Raw genomic sequence first — 12,074 nt, 5'->3', positions numbered from 1 at the left:
ATTAAATGCGAGAAGAACTGAGTTTCACTGTTAATTTACTCGATAGCTCAAATCAAGAAGGCTTTATGGAGTATTCTGGATTCTTGGTATCACTCCCGGAGCACCACAAGGTAGTATCTTAGAACCACTTATCTTTACGCTTTTCGTTAATGACATCTGCTTATTTTTTGCGAAAAGCTGGCAGGAACTAGCTATACCTGAATCTTGATTTTCGTGCTCAGCGCAGTTTTTTCTCGTTAAATCTTTCATTAAGTCATGAATCCAATTATTTAGATAGATCTTCGAAGTCATATTATCGGAATATGATAAGGTATGTTAACAATAACATTAAATAGCCTCTACTCCTACTTGAGCTCAAGAGCTGCATTTTGAGCAAATGAATCAACAGCAACCTTTCCTACTATGTTTATACGATTATTCGTAAATTATCTATTAGTAAATTCTGAAACAACAGTAAACCATAACGTCGAGTCAATTTACGATTATATCCCAATTTAAAATACAAACTAGACAGCATCCACCTTTCCAGACCCGAGTAAGCATAGTCCCCATGCGCTTGTGTTTACATTCCCGGAGACTGCACCATGTATCAAAACTTTCGAAAGCCACAAGCCGAAAGCAGCTTCATACCTCACACCGATCGATATATTTGCGTGTACCATTTTACAGCTGTTTCGGAGCAAATGACTACTACGATACCCGCAGCAGCATGTTGTACCATCACTCGAACCGAAAGGAACGTGTCGGCGGGCACTTTATTCCGTCTGGCACTACAAATCACCGAATTTGGAAGTACCAGGCGGCGTTCAGACCCCGCACCATCGAATAATAATTCTGTCAGCTTCCAAGCGGCGAGGCCCCTACTCGGAAACATTTCGCACCGGACTCACTTGACAGACGCTCCATTGCATCATTCCATACTATCCATTCTAATCCAAACCGTCCGGTTGAATCCTTGAGTGGCTGGCTCGCCATCAACCGTTCCCACCCGAGCGATAAAACTTCATACGGCTAATTTTGTCCATCCATTAAATTGCGTTCGGTAACCTCTTTCGAGGAATGGAACTGTGCATGCGAAACCAAACCAGCACCACCTTCGTCGCCCTCGCCTCCTGCTGCTTCCCGAGATTAGGATGCTCAGAGATTGTGGCACTTGTCGGCTCTGCTGAACCCGCCGACCAACCGTGTCCATTAGCGCAGAGCTCAAGCTGGCAGCAACTATTCGCTTCGTTCCATTAGTGTCCTCTGTTTGCAATTCCCACACTAGAAGATGCCCCTCTTCACCCACGTATGTATCTTTTCCAACATTCCAGTACATTTTCCAGCGATTTACTGCACATTGATCAGAACCGGTGCAGGGGGTTGTTCGATGGAGCACGCGGGAGCTCGTTTGGTCACGGAGAGAGAGAGCATGCTGCCACTATACTGAAGCTTACAAGCGAGACGAGAAGGCAAAGGTGAATGAAATCATTTACAGTCTAATTGACGCCGTATTTGCTAATAAATAGCAGCCGGATCGATTTCCCATCTGGTCGCACTGGTTTCTCAGCAGCTCGGCCGTAACGAACCGAACGAACACCCTCCGGACCAGTCGGTGTGCATCATTCGTCAGCGAACAAGATGACGACGTCGACCCGCCGGTACAGCTCTGTGCGCAATGGGTCCCGGTTACAATTTTAGCCCGGGGACAGAAACGGGCAGAACAACAGTGGGTGCTTCATACATGGTGAAACCGGAAATCTCCAACAGCGGGTGCGTAAAATCAATGGTAAGTGCGCGAGATTTTTTTTCTCCTGCTATGAATTCATGTCTCCAGCAATATGGTATGAAGCTGGTCAGCATCGTGAATGCTGATGGGTATATTTTGCATCCACAAATCAGTTTCTGTACAAATGTACGATTCTTCTAGCCTAGCTCTGTTGTAAGTAGGGAGTGGTGATTGACACATTCGATTTCATTCTTGTGAAAATTATGAATTGCTCCTCGTCAGAATCACTCACTACAATTGCAGAAATGTCACTCCACTAAAACACTGCTTAAGGACATGCTGAATAGAATCACAAGGTGGCAGCTAAAATGGCTGCCGTCGTTTCTGCTTCTTCTTTTTATTTCATCGTCAAAATCAAAACATTGCATAAGCGCGCAAGACAAAATCGCTTGTAACTTAAATGTCTTATCTCGGATTGCTTAGAAATTGTATCACTGTATGTAAACATGTTAGCACATGCAGATGAACAGATTCTCTTCACGGAATTTTGATTCGTTTGGAAAATTTCTACCTTTTTATTTTTCAAAACAAATGAAACACGTAGTATAAAAATCAGTCAGCTGATTGCTGAATGATACGCTTGTGTGCGTGCCATCTTCTATCGGTATAGTTCTAGCCGCACACAGATGCTGAACGTAACCCGAACATATCCGAGCATAACCGAACCTTTGTTGTGATTTTGACATCGCTTCACCTTAAGGCCAATTGCAGCGGTATGTGATTCTGGATGTGATATTCATTGTACGGTTCAGATACGTGCGGAAGGAGGGATCGCGTGTATCATCGCGAAAGGCTCGAGCGTTTGTATGTTAACGTGTTCGATCGCGTGTGCGTTTGTATGTCGCGTGTGCTAACGTGTATGTAACTTCGAGCGTAGAAATTCTATATTAAAACCGTTTGCCTTTCGCATATTCGCGTGTGTTCTTGGATGATCGTGCGCGGACCACAAATCTGATACTTAATTTTCGGTGCAGGATTCAGATGCTAGAACAAAGTGAGCTCTTCCATATCACTAGAGTTCCCGGTCATGTCGCCATGGAATGTGTTATCAAGTGGGTATGAGAGCTTTCTTTTTTTAATTTTTTAATTGGTACCACGGATAGACTTCCAAAAGTGACCGATTAATGACAGCGCGAGCGCGGGAGTGTGTAGGTTCACGTCTGAAACCGCTTTTGAAAATTTATAAATGCTGAGAGATTTACCTTATCACCGGGATGTTATCATGTTTGCGAGGTCGCGGGTTTAGGTTGCGTGGATGATCGTGAAGGGCTCAAGCATATGTATGTTAATGCATTTTTTCGCGTATACCGTAAACCGGTGTGACTTTGATCATCCGGGTGACTTTGATCATCGGGGTGACTTTGATCACTCGAAACTTTTTTCGTAGATCGCTTATTAAACCAGAATAGTCCATCGAATCATTTTAATTTGAAAAGATTTTTACTCTAAACTTATAAAATACTGATTTGTTATACTTTGTGAATATATTGTTCGGTTTTTGGGTACAAAAACTACAAAAAACCGAAATTTGACTTTACCTTATTATTACGAAGCTTCGTTAAGTGTCTATTTTTTATAAAACAAAAAAATCTCAGATTTGAGCAAGAGAAATAAATTACAAGCGAGTTTTTGTTTTCCTTTAGATTGGGATGTGCCAAATTTAGTTTTAGGAGTTTGTTTATTTTAAATACATTTTTTGTGAAACTAGTTGGCAATTATTTCAAATTATTTTAAGCTAAAATTCGGAACATTTGTTTTATTGTTCAATATTCCAACGTGCTAAAATGGATGAAGCTTTTTGTACATTGATAAATCACTGGCATAAAACAATTTTAGTAGTTTTAAAGGTTTTCAGAATCTTTTATTCTAGTTGGACACAAATTATACGAATTTTGGTTACTCGAATTTTACAGTACATTGAAATACTTTGTATAATACCAATGAACATCTATTTAACAGTGAGTATCTTTCCAGAATTAGTTTAAACAAACATTTGAATGAAAAACATTGACATCAATAACTTAATGTAGATGTATATGCAGGTTATCAAAGTCACCCCGGAATACGAAAACGTACTTCAACTTGAAATCATATTAGGAAAAATAGCTGTAAGCGGACAATTTTAGGTAAAACCATCCAATCTTGTTCTCTATACATCAGTACATGTTTTAAAAATATTAAACTTGAAAAAAATGTGTTGCGTCTAAAAATATGTAATGATTACTTCGAAAAGTGATCAATGTCACCCCAGTCTACGGTACATGACTTCGCGTTTATAGATTCGTTTTTTTGCCGCCATGGAACGTGTTGTTTAGTGGATATGACCGTCATTTTTTTTGTTTGGTCCATCTGAAAGCATTGAACCTATGCTGCTAGGGCCGAGTATAGGGATTTCCGGACATAACCGCTTCATGACCGCACGAACACGGGCATTTGTAGGTTCACTTCTGAGTCTGCGTTTGTTAGTTTATAAGTGCTAAAACGTCAAGTAAAACGTTCACTTAAGGTGTTACATACTATTTTGTGCGAAAAATGTCAAGAAAATGGAAGTTTACCTGAAGGCATGAAGCAATGATTTCATTACATCAAACTTATAGTATTTTTGTAGCACATTTTTCAGTGAAATGAACAAGCATAAATTTATAAAAATATATTGATAATTGACGGAGTTATGGCTTTTTCCCCGAAACCATTTGTTGGTTAAGAGGTTTGCGGTGATCATGATAGCAGACCAACAGATCAACTAAAATCCCAAAACTCAAAAAATTCCATTAGTATGAATATTCCTCGTACCTTAACGATTAGTTGAATAAATAATATTTTTTCCTGGGTTCGGGAACGTTTTTCCTCCAAAGTCGCTCTCTTAAACTCTAAAAATTGTATTGAAAAAGTCTCATCCACAAAACAAAATTTTATGCATGAAAAATGAATCGTTAAGGTACGAGAAAAATTAATAACGATCAATTGAAAAAAAAAATTTAGAAAATCGATTGAGTGGTTTTGCGGCAATCGTGATCACGGAAAAACCATTTTTGGAAAAAACGACGCGGGGATAAGTATGTGTGGATGATTGCAATTGTACGTTCGCGTTTCGCGAAGGTCACGAGCGTTTGTACTGTTGGAATGGGAGAGATAAATTGACGGTATGCATTTGTAATAGAAAAACAAAGTAATATAAGTACAAAAATAAAGACTTATGAAGTAGAAAAAAAGAACACATGTAACTTGCAATCAAACTACTTGAACTCGGATAAATACCAGCTAATGATATTTATTTACTATTAACGAAAATTCATTTAACTAGAATTTTATCATGCTATGCTGACCGGGAATGAATGATACACGTGCGTCGGTAAATTAATCGTACCTTACTTTATCCAATTCGATCTTCACGAATGAATCGAATCGAATGTACAAATTGAACACCGATAAAAAGCGACCCACGAATCCTAGGAAGGAATACCCACTATTCTATCATATACGCCAGTTCTGCATCCATTCCCTGAACCATCTGTCACAAGTACTCAGACGAACACATACACAGATACACATAAGACTACCAAATAACAAACACAGAAAAAGCCAACCCGCGTCGTGCGTTAGTTAAAGCTGGTGCAAAGTATGTAAAAACATGAAAAGGCCCTCTCGGTCTCGTAGATGCACTACTATTGAGGCGTAATGCAATAACCATCTTAAAGCAACTGTCTGTCAGAGGCTCTTTAAATCTGATGCACAAATATACTTGCTGATGCGTACAATTCCGTCAATCCCTTCAACATAGGGGAGTGGCATTTACCGATTGTCTATTTAATTATATTAATCGTTAAAATGCCAAAATTACAAGTACTTTATAGATAGGGCATTGCCATGGATTTTAAAAAACGCTAAATAGATGAGAAAAGCAAACGATTTGTATACAAACTATACTTATCTATAAACGCAACATTCGTATTCTTGATGTTCAAAAGAAATATGCGAAAAACGAAAACGATTTTTTAATGCGGGGAAGTAGAAGACCCACTTCTGTTTCAGATAAAATTAAGTTTTTCTGTAATCCAGATATCTCGGGTTGTTGTATACCAATATCGTAAAGATTCGTGTATAAGAAAATTCCAGTAGCTCCAGGTTTGAATTCGTCAGTTAAGTTTAGGTTTTCTCTATAAATCAAAAATTGCGTGTCGATTTCAAATCACCTGTTTATGCAGGCAACGAAAACGCTCCCTAATTACCATTAAACTACAATTACAATCCACTCAACACTGGTTCCCATAGTTTATCCCGGTTTACCACCATTTACTTCGCTGTGCACTAAACCAAACACCGCTCAGCCGACCGTAATCGTGCAGTGACAAATACACACAAACCCGCCTTGCCCATTCAACATAGTTTCATTCAACGGGCGTACCAACACAACCCAACGCGCAAACTGTAAGATAATCCAGCTGTCAAAAATAATCACAAGCTCTCCGATGCAAAAAAGCATCCAAACTACGCTCTGGTTTTACACCCACTCACGGTAACATTTCCATACGGCCCTCTGCAGAATTTCTCACCTTGGGATCCCTATCAAAGCAGATAAAATAGTATTGTTCTTACCTCTAGCGCTAGTATTTAGCGCTCGTTGTCGAATGAACAAGTTAGAAGTCAATCACCCAGAAGGTGAGAATGGCCGACCGTATCGGCTTGTTTCGTCGGTATTGGTGTTCGAGCTTCACCGTCTTCGGTGTCTCGGGCACCGTTGTTGTTCTGCCAGCCCCAGACGGGCCCGTTTGCACGTTTACGCGACGACAAAACACTTATTGTCACTTTAGAAAGGATTTCACTTCGCCGAGACAGAACTGGCTAGTTGCACTAGTTGAATTTTCCGGATGCAGACGGAAAGAATTTTTTCTTTTAAACACCCATATCAACACGGTGCAGCGCTATTCGCGAGAAGATTGAGAATGCTGCACGGTGGTCTACCGGCTGGCGGAGAAGCAAATTGAATGCACCTGCTCTGGCAACTATTTTTCCTTCCTACGATTTTCCTCCAGCTTCAGAAGTATTTTAAACTTTTCTTTCACTACTTTTTTTCTTTATTTGCACTCACTTCACTGTACTTCAACACTCTGCACAATACTAGTTGCTATGATGAAGCTACTCTCTCAAACACCTTGCTTACTGTGACGAATTTTGAGTGTCGAGTCAACAAACGTATACACACATACCGCACACACGGGTCTGAGTCCGAGAGTTTTTCGTAGGACAGTTTGCGAGAGATGTCTGCTGAGTTACGGAGCGTATTAAATTTTATTCATTCTCTCGGAGACTTTCAAAGCTATCAGCTTCTCCGATCGAATATTAAATATTTTTTGTTTCACGTTCAGATCTACCTACAACGCAAGAAACAGATCACAGGAATTCGAATTTTGCTGATTGTACTTTGATCTGTTAAAAATCTAAACCGTAGAGGTGCGTATCTGTGCTTAAAAAGAAAAATCATGCTTTTTGCGAAATGTTTACCGTCTGTTTGAACTGACCTAGCAGTCGATTCTTGGTGCAGAGCAGAGTTACAAATATTCAAACTCATTGAATAAAAATTGATAATATTCAGCCACATTCATTTTTAATCTTCAGTGACGCAGCGGAAAACGGCAAACGAACAAACCGCCCATTAATCCATGCAGATTTGCATTCGTCTCCGATTATTACACGAAGCGAACGTGCAGCAACGAATCAAACGCATCAAAGTAGGCCCTGGCACAATGTAAGCGATGATAATTGTTATTTTACATACTTTACCGGCATTTGAAAACATTTGTCTAGATGCTTAGTGAAATGAATATTATTGTACGATATTAAACTGAATGAATAACATGGATTTTCGAATGAATATTTTTTCTATTAACCACGAGTCGCATCAGGTTCATTTTCAGTCGTCAAAAAAGAACTTCGATTATTTTTACTCTGGTGCTGAGGTACTAAAAATAATGTTAAAGTTCTACTAATAGAATCCTTCTCGGTTGGAAGTCTCGAGCATACAACGAATAATTTAAGATTAACGATTCTATTCTATACAACTAGTCGAGGAGGTATTATTTACATAGCCCAATAGAATAAAAGAAACTTTTTCAATATAATTTTTATAATTATACTTTTTTTCATAAAAAAACATGATTCAATTTTTTTTTCTGAGATTTGGCTTACATTTTTAAAATAGGGACACGAAAGAAATAAATCAGTATAGGCAAGCAGTCGTATTTAATAATATCGCGAACTGGAGCCAACATTCAAGGAATTTCATGAAAGCTACTAAAGACGTCAAAACGAACATTTTAAGCAGATGAGATATGTGGGCCTCAAACTAATTGAGGATAGAACTTTTACTCTATGATTTTCATTACATAATATGCTATAAACAGTACAAAAACTAAACTACCAAAAATTGTATTGTTTATGTAACATTGTAATTAGAATACTTTTTCTTTTGTTTTTTTAAACAAATTTTAGTACTATTTAAGGTACTATTTTCTTCGAAATCTTGTCGTTGTGCAAAAAAACGCAAAAATTCTAGATGCGAGAGAATAAATTTATCTTGAGAAGATTGGCTTATATTTTTAAGTTTAAAGGTTTCATTGTCAATAATGTCCATACGCAGATTATCTGCGTATGGACATATGACTCAACAAACATATGATTACGGCTTAAAAGCCAACTGTCAAAATTCTCTTTGAAAGGAAATTCCGGGCAAACCGTTTTTGATCAAACACAGTTCACAGTAGTTAATGAAAGAGAAAACTTTTCTCTTTTGTTTACTGCCAACATCTGTGATTGACGAGTAACGGATTGTCCAGAATTTTCACACGAAGTGAATTTTGACAGTATTGTCTTCTAAGCCGTAATCATTATGTTTAAATTGGCCCCTAAACATTAGTTAGCAAATTTATTTCACGTTATGAACACAGCGAAGGAGCCATACTCCTATCCCTACACTAATCGCATCACAAATCTACATCAAACATGACACTTCATTCACGTGCACTAGTAATTTCCAAAAAAAAATCAAAAGACCACCAATAATCGAACCACTACAGTTCTGTGTTATTCTCACAAAACTCTTAACGCGATTCGTGCACGAGCATGGATGCTGGACGAACGACGATCATTCACTAAAGCAAGAACACCACTGTTGTCACTAACACCATTGCTACTACTACTGCTGCAACAGAGCACGGCGCACACAATCTGCTGCGTATCAGCACCACCGTTGGAAGAGTTGTGGAATGGCAACCCGAGCAAAATCCCACGATCTTAAACACCGTGATTCTCCCCAGAAAGGATCACTGATTTTACTATCACTTTTACATGATATCTACCCCGAATCATGAAGATCGTGTTCTAATGGATTGATCCCATTTCAAATCGCGCATGCATCGGTGCAATCTGGAACGCTGAGCATCGAAAATTTCAGTGGGTTAATCGTTTGCTCGGGACAACCTTTTGCACCACTCCTTTTTGGGGATTCTTTTCCTGCACCAGACACCCCCGACCGTAATCGATGGATCATTCTACCAACCCGGATTTAAGCTGCCTAGTGGACGACTCGGACACGGAACCGGATACCGTATGTTGTATTATTTGTATGAAATGCAACTTTTTTTTATTGCTTTTGCATGCAGAAGAAAAAAACGCACACGAAACACGGAGACGCAAATCACACGTCACGGAACGGCACTCATCTAAAGACTGAATCTCGTTCGCTCTGCAGGCCGCTGCCAAACCAAGAATGTCCGATTCCGAACAGAGATGACACGTACACCTATAGAGAATTGCAGGGGTGTGGGAGATAGTGAACCAAAAGAAAGAGAGAGGACGACGGGGAAATGTTACGGAACAGTGGAGAAGCTGATGGGTTGAGTGACGATTTCGTAGATCGATAACGCATACAAGGAAAACTCTTTGACAGTCAGCGGAATGCCTGTTGTCATGTCAAAAAAACGATATGTAGAGAGATGTGCGCAGACTTTTGAAAGTCAAACGGTTTCGCTAGTGTCCGCTAGAGATGTTAACAACCGTTTGAAATGGGAGTTAGCGTGCTTAGCGAGGACGTTACGTTAAATAATTTATTTTTTAGAAAATAACTATTTCTAAAAGAAAGTATATGATAAAAGCTCAAAATCTATACGCTAACAATTTAATCTAAATCATTCCACACGGAAAAATAAAACAACCGACGGAATAAGTTCTTTTAACTTAAATTTAGGTACTTTTGAGTTTTGCATCGCTTTCACACTTACTAGTGTTGTCAAAAACAAAGCGAGAGATTCGACTGAGTCGAGGTCTTCCGTGGAATAAGGTACTTTTGAGTTGTTTGAGGTATACTCAAAATTAGGTAGATTCAACTTAAATTTAAGTATATTCAACTCAAGGTTGAGTATAAAAAAACCTATAAATGAGTTGTGATTTTTGCCGTAGTTAAGGGGAAACTACCTTCAACACGGTTTACCTAATTTTACCTTATTCCACGATACCCCGAAATTGAGTCAAAAGAGCTCAACTTTGGGTAGTTTTTCGTATCCGTGCATATTGAACAACTTACATTCTAAAAAAATTAATTCAACTTGAGTTGACTGACCTACCAACAAAAACAGATCAATGTAGAGTTTGATGCGACGAAAAATGTATTCACAAACAGAAGAAGCAGTTAAATTGCTATTATCACAGAGAACAGACGTATAATCTAAAACAAATTTTTCCGAAAAACCTGTGTAAACATTTGTATATAATACGTTGAAAATCAATATCGCACACAGGTTGGCATGCGTGAATCACCAATTATTCCGTGAGCAAAACAAAATATTTTTTGCTGCAAAAACCGGTTGAGGATAGGTATTTCGTGAGGAAAACAAACCTAACTCTTTTGGTTTAACTTTGCATCCATGGTTTTAAATGAGCTCTCGGAAATCTTAATACTTCGAATACCCACTGTTTGCCGTAATAACAGCCTGGCATCACCTCTAGATTTGCAGTGATGTTCGATATGATTTTGTCCCATGAACTGTCAAAAGATTCAAATACATGTCCATTGTTCGTATATTTTTCGTTACTTGAACTATTATGATTAAACATTTTCTGGAATGAAGCTCGATGCCGTAGCCAAACCACGACTCTACCTAAAAATTTAATGGAAAAATGGAGACCGAGACCGTCGGGGATCATTCCACAGCCTTGGGTCTCAAACACTACCATTTTGAACTCTATGGTAAATCAAGCGTTACCATGAGATCCAAATAATATAATTGGGTCATATGAAGAATAAAATTCTTCTTCTCTTACATAAACTGATTGAGCTCATCGTTCTAAATATAGCAATGTATATGCTCAACCCTTAAAACTTCAGAATAATTCAATATTAATTCTTCGAAAGGGCTAAAGAGATTTTTGTAAACAAAATTGTTTCGCTCATTATTCCACTGCCGATTAAAATAAATTGAGAAAAATCAGCAAAACAAAAGTTTGTTTACAATTTACAATTGCTTTTCTATGAAAATGCTCTTGTTTGATACTATCGGTCTTCCTTAACAGTGAATTAAGCCACATGGGTAAGTATTTTTGACTGTTCTCCCAGCAAATTCAATTGTTTTTCAAAACTCTTTTTGGGTCATTAAGCCATAAGCTGCTTTTGATTTTTTTTTCTGTGCAGTTGGCGTTAAAGATACGTAGTTGAACTTTTTTCGCGCTTTTGTGCGCAAAATAACAAATAATTTTTTTTCAAGAAATTGAATTATTACGACCACACCTTCCATTGAAATACCTTGACCCCTTTTTTTACTGGGATTATCATCAAAAATGCTAACCCATATGGCTAAATTCACTGTCAAGGAAAACCGATAGTGTCAAACAAGAACGTGTTTACATTACAAATTATTCTGAAGTTTTAAGCACAGACAAATTCAAGAGTACTTATTCAAAAGGTCCTAAGTGACATTGAGCTCGAACTGAGAAAAACGAGGCTGAAGTTTCATGGACCTAAAACAAATCCCTATTAAAGAACAAATATGCGTTTTGATGGAACAATTATGCCAATATAGTCTAAGGACTATGCTCTTTAGGTAAATAATGCTAAAAATATGAAATGTTTAGTGCTAATGTAGTTTTTAAGCGCTTTAGAATGATGCGTCCTTTTGAAAATTATAGGACCTTTCACATAGGTCTTCTTTTCGGGCCCAAGAATCATACGACGCTGCACATACGGCTTTTTTCAGCAAAGGTAGCTCTTACGACGAATATTGAATTTCTTCAAAGTTTTCGACAAAATGAGCACCGG

General features: G+C 38.3%; 1 protein-coding gene across 6 annotated transcripts in view; it reads right to left on the bottom strand.

The window, feature by feature from the left end:
• LOC131677373 (G protein-coupled receptor kinase 2) overlaps nucleotides 1–9,479 on the bottom strand; it is a 208,763-nt gene extending 199,284 nt beyond the window's left edge. Inside the window, exons 1-2 of one of the 6 annotated variants that reach the window (XM_058957150.1) lie at nucleotides 9,324–9,479; nucleotides 6,365–7,140 (exon numbers count right to left, since the gene is read on the bottom strand). The gene's annotated coding sequence lies outside the window, so the exon portion shown is untranslated. The remainder of the gene's footprint in view (nucleotides 1–6,364; nucleotides 7,141–9,323) is intronic. The other 5 variants (XM_058957151.1, XM_058957152.1, XM_058957153.1 and 2 more) reach the window with 5 other exon arrangements.
• Nucleotides 9,480–12,074: the final 2,595 nt, after the last annotated feature.

This window comes from Topomyia yanbarensis, chromosome 1 (genome assembly GCF_030247195.1).
Source record: "Topomyia yanbarensis strain Yona2022 chromosome 1, ASM3024719v1, whole genome shotgun sequence".
Lineage (NCBI taxonomy): Eukaryota > Metazoa > Arthropoda > Insecta > Diptera > Culicidae > Topomyia > Topomyia yanbarensis.
Note: the sequence above shows the minus strand (reverse complement) of the source record. Positions and strands in the feature narration are given on the sequence as shown.